Here is a 5,179-nt window from a genome sequence, read left to right as displayed (position 1 = left end):
AGGCTCCCCCCCCACCCCGTGGCTGGGCAGAGTGCCAGGTCCTCTGACTGAGGACAGAGGCAGGGCCCTTGGTCAGGACCCTCTGGTGTCGGGGACCGGCAGGGAAAGGAAACTACAAATAGCAGCAAATTGCACATTGATTTCTGTCCTGCTGGGGGCAGCCCCGGGACCAGCAGGAATGGGGCTGGGTTTTAACTAGAGCCTAGGGCAGGAGGGCAAAATCAGGAGGCAGGAGACCAGGGCAGCCGTGCCTCAGGGGCGCCAGGGGCTAGACCAAGGTCCCGGGGAAGTGGTGCCCTCAATCCTTCTGCCCCTAGGGAGGCAGGTTCCTGGAGGATGACCCCAGAATCTAACTGATTGGCCTGCAACTGGGAAAAACACGAGAGGAAAAGGCTCAGATACTCAAAACACCTGCTTTCCCAAGGTGACCCGGATCTAAAGCACCCTGCCCCATCAGGCGCTTAAGCACGCACAGCCAATCACACTGTACACTCAGATCTGGGGATCAGAGCGCACCCCTCATGCTCTGAAAGAGAGGTCGCTGACCACCCCCTCTTCAGCCTCCTCCCCATCCCACCTGCGCTCTCGGCTCCTCGGGGCTGGCACCTGTCTCCCGGGCCCCCACACTCTCCCCTCCGTGTTTCCCACAGGCGGTTCCCTCTGCGTGGAATGCCTTCTCCACCTCCTCTCCATGAACCCACACCCTGTGCGATGCTGAGATCCAGACTAACTCCCTCCCGGCTGTCGACAGCCTTCTGGGCGTGACCTCCTGTGGTCTGTCCCATGCAGCCACCGCACACTCGAGCCATCTCCTTGAGTGTGTGTGTGCGCATGTGTGTGAATGCGTGTGAATGTCCACAAGGGAAGGCTCCGTTAATGCTCCAGGTGTCCTGTGGTTTCTTGGGTGATAGTCCCACCTACTCCACTGGACAGCAAGGGCCCAGCTACCAGGAGCCCTGGCTTAACCATCCCCGTCATCCTCGCCGCTGCCATAGACTTCACGGCCTTGTGGCTGCCACCGGGTCAGCCTTATACTCGTGGCCTCCGAGGCTCCTGCCACCACAAGGAACCTCAGCAGAATCTTGTCTCCTTCCCACCGGCTCAGGACGTTCTAGTGAGGACGGGCCGTCCTTACACCATCACTCTGAGAGTTTCTGCCCTGTGCTCTGGGGGTGGCAGGTAGGAGGGATGAAAGGTGTCCCAGCTTCCAGGTTGCCTCCCATCCCTTTCACCTCCAATCCCTTCACCTCCCAGAGCCCTGTGCTTCCCCCAATCTGTCCTCTGTCCGAGCCAGAGGGCCCTGGACAGCCTTCCAGCCCCTGAGCCCATTCTCCCCTGGTGCCCCGGTGTGAGGGTCCTCCCGACCACCCCCTGGACAGACGGTAACTCTCCTTGGATCCCCAAGGTGGGGCTAGAGAGCAGAAAAGGGTCCAGAATCTGGAAGCCTTGGCCAACAAACTCAGGACAAGTTACAGGGGCTGTGGCAGGGCCCCTGCAAGGAGGGGAGGGGCCTGGAGATTCCCCACCCAGGGCAGCTGGAGCAGCAGCGCCCCCCGTTGGAATTATGGGGAAACTTGATCATGGACACACATGGCAGGGTCAAATCCAGGAGCCAGCTTCCCACCTGGAGTGTGGGGTTGCCGGCCCCCGGCTCCAGCCGGCCCATGCAGGTCCCCGGGCGGGTCCCACAGAGAGTGTGGGTGGGCACAGTGCCTCCCGCCCCTTAGGCCAGGGGGGCTGGGCCAGAGCGCGCAGGGACAAAGAGTGTTCTCCCGTCACTGGGCTGGTAGTCCCAGTCCACCCTATCCCCTGCCCCCTCTCGGAGCCTCTCCTTGACGACTTCACCTTGAACCCTGGCTCCCTAGGGGACTGGGCAGGGAGAGGCACCGCCTTCCACCCACTGCCACATCAAAGGCAGCAGTCTTGAGGCCTCCCTGTGGGACCAACCCAGCCGGGAGCCCAGACCCTTCACAACCGTCACTGCTAGTAACTAACACCCCGGTCTGGGTGGGGGGAGGGGCTGATGGAGGCGGCCAGCGAGCAGCAGCTGGGCTTCTCTCAGAACAGCCCTGGGACGGTGAGGAAGGCCCTCCCCAGCCAAACCCCACTCCAGGGGGCGGTACCGGCCGCACGAGTCCTCCATCTGGTCAGGTGGAGAGGAGGGAGGCTGGGGAGCCAGCGGCTCCTCCGCTGGCTGAGCAGACAGGTCCCAGGAGCCGGTGGAGGTCCAGGTTAGTGCCCGGGTGGGGTCAGGGCAGTCCAGCTGTGGCCAGCAGACAGCTGAGGGGTTGCACAGGGCCCGGCAGACAGCGACAGGTGACTGTGACTGGGGAGGGGGCTCCTGGGTGGGTGGAATCTCAGATGGCCAGCGGAGGGTGGTTTGGGGGTGATTCATTCGGGGTGGCCAGCTTGGGAAGATCTGTACTGAGGGTCATTTCTGTATGCTGGCGTAGAGATGCTGGTGACGGGTGAGCAGTATTGAGAGGGTGTATTAGCGTATTGCCATTGTGCTATCGGGGTGCTGGTCAGTGATAGGTCGTTGACATTTGATGGCTGGGCACGGGCCATCAGTGCTGGGAGGTTGGAGCTGGAGTGGTGGGCGGTCAGTACCGCTGCGCATGGTCACTTGGCTAGTCAGCGCTAAGAGGAAGAGGTTGAGTAGTCAGTATTTGGAGGCTGGGATAAAGTGATCAGTTCCCACACCCTGAAAGCGTGGCAACCTTTCTCCCACTCTGCGTGGTGCCTCATAAGACTCAAGCAGCCCTGGCAGGTGTGGCTCAGTGGACTGAGTGCTGGCCTGCGAACCAAAGGGTCATCGGTTCGACTCCCAGTCAGGGCACATGCCCGGGTTGTGAGCCAGGTTCCCCAGTAGGGGGCACACTCAAGGCAACCACACCTTGATGTTTCTCTTCCTCTCTTTCTCCCTCCCTTCCCTTCCCCTCTCTCTAAAAAAATAAATAAATTTTTTTTAAAAGCAATTCTGAGCTCAGAAACAGGCCTCGGTGTCCTGCCCCAGGGCTTCCTCTGCTCCCAGGCTACATCCAGCCAACTCGTAGCTGCCCTAGGGCTTGGCCTTTTGGGGTGCGGTGGCAGATGGGGAGGCAGGGCCAGGTCCCTAGCAGTGATGCATGGGGCATGGGGCGGGGGTGGGCAGGGAGCTGAAATCCTTGGGGTGCAGCAAAGCCCCACAGGGACTGTGGGCCCCAAGGGGAGGATGTGCATTGACCGATCCATCCCCATTGTTGACACTGCTTGGGGGAGTTGTGATAAAGATGGAATTGGGGGAGAGGACGGGGTTCTCTCGGAGAAAGCCACGGTTCCGCTTGGCCACTCAGAATACAAACGAGACCATCTGCTCACCGCGCCCAGCCCGGCAGCCCCCCCCCCCCCCAGTGCTGATGAGAGGTGGGAGCGAGTGCCAAGGCGAGCAACAAGCTGCAGGTGTGGGTGTCGGGGGCCCGTGGTGGGCTGGGGGCTGCCGGCTGCGGGCTGCCGCTCTGGACCGGAGCCTCCTCGCTCGGGGACAGCCGGAGACCCGCCGGCCAGGAAAGCATCAGGCTTGCACGAGGCAGTCACAGGAGATGAATTTTGGCTTCCAGCGAGGACGGTTTCTCCAGAAAGCGTGCCCTTTTCCACGAGAGCTTCCCTACTTCCAGGGACGCCGAGTTCCCTGGATGGGGAGTGTCCACGCAGTTTGGAAGACCCCTCTCTCGAGAAAGGCGGCCTCTCAGTCACCCCCTCTCACCACCCCGCTCCTGGACTGTCATCAGGGACCCTGATAGTGGTGTGAATGGTGGGAAATGGCCGTGACCAGCCAGGGGCACGCGGATGCTCAGCACACAGGGCAGGGGCGGGGACTGGCTGCCGTGCCGATCGTCACTAAGGGGCCAGCAGAGGGAAGAGCGGAAACGGGGGCAGAGCTGCGTCTGTCCGTCTGTCCCAGCAGGCCACGGAGAGGGGAGGCTGGTGGGCACCCAGGCGGAAGCCAGGAAGGGCCGGTCTTACGGACTGCTGTGAGGTGGGGCCGGGGATGGCTCCGGATGGAGCCCAAGTCAGAGCTTCTGGGACCCTGTGATCATGGGCTGGGGGTGGCGGGGGCTGGAAGAGGGATGATCTGATGGGAGAAGCTCCGTCTCTGCCCTGGGTGCCCCGGTCTGGGGGTACAGACACAGCCTCTGCTTTGTGGAGCCCCCAGGTCTACAGGGGGAAAGAGCACCTTCCCCAAGAGTATCCACCCCTTGGGAGGAAACCAAGGGGCAGGTTGTCCCGACTGGAGCAGACACCCGGGTGCCCCAGACCGGAGACGGGAGGCAGGGACGTGGAGGCCAGCTCAGGCCCCAGGTCTGCAGCTGAGAGGGCTCGGCCTGAGGGCACAGGCATGCTGACTTCCTGCCTCCGCCGTGCTGGTGCTGGTGCTGATGCTGGCCTGAATTCACTGCCACCGGCTGTGACATTCCCCACCCTACCTCCCCTCGCTGCTCCGGGCTCCGCTCTGTCCCCGATGAATTATTGAAGACACTCACACCGGCAGGAGCCCAGAGCTGCCGCTCCCGAGCAGAGAAAAGAGGGGTTCCCCCTCACCGTGACCACCTGCCTGCTGGGCTCTGTGCCCCCCACCCCGACGGCCTGTCGTGTCTACCTCGCCGCCCCCCACCCAAGCACCCCAGACACGGGGAGTCTCTGAGGGAGCAAAGCCCTCTCTCCGCATCAGACCCGAACCCTCGGCCCGGCTGTGGCACTAATGTGCTCTCTGGGACTTTGGACAAACCCCTTTCCCCCTGTTCCTCTGGGCAACCAGGTGGTTGGACCTCACAGCCTCCCGGGTCCTTGCAAACGCTGACCTCTGAGCACAAGGAGTGAATAAGAGCAGATTCCCTCTGAAGCCCCGCCGTTGAACAACGTGTGACCTCAGGAAGTGATTTTACCTCCTGAAGCCTCAGTTTTCCGTAAAATGGGCATAAGCCCTAAACCTGCATCCTGGGGCTAGTGTGAAGATCATGAGATAAAGCCAGTCAAGTGCTTGGGACAGGACCTGGCACAGGCTACATGCTTGACAATTGTCACTGAGGGCCATTATTGCTACTTTCTTCCCAGGAGTAGGAATGTCTCTGACAGTTCTCCTCTGGACCCTACTCCCCCTTCTCCAGGCAACTGCACCACAGCTGGGCCTTCTGCCCAA

Source organism: Phyllostomus discolor, chromosome 8 (assembly GCF_004126475.2).
Source record: "Phyllostomus discolor isolate MPI-MPIP mPhyDis1 chromosome 8, mPhyDis1.pri.v3, whole genome shotgun sequence".
NCBI lineage: Eukaryota > Metazoa > Chordata > Mammalia > Chiroptera > Phyllostomidae > Phyllostomus > Phyllostomus discolor.
Note: the sequence above shows the minus strand (reverse complement) of the source record.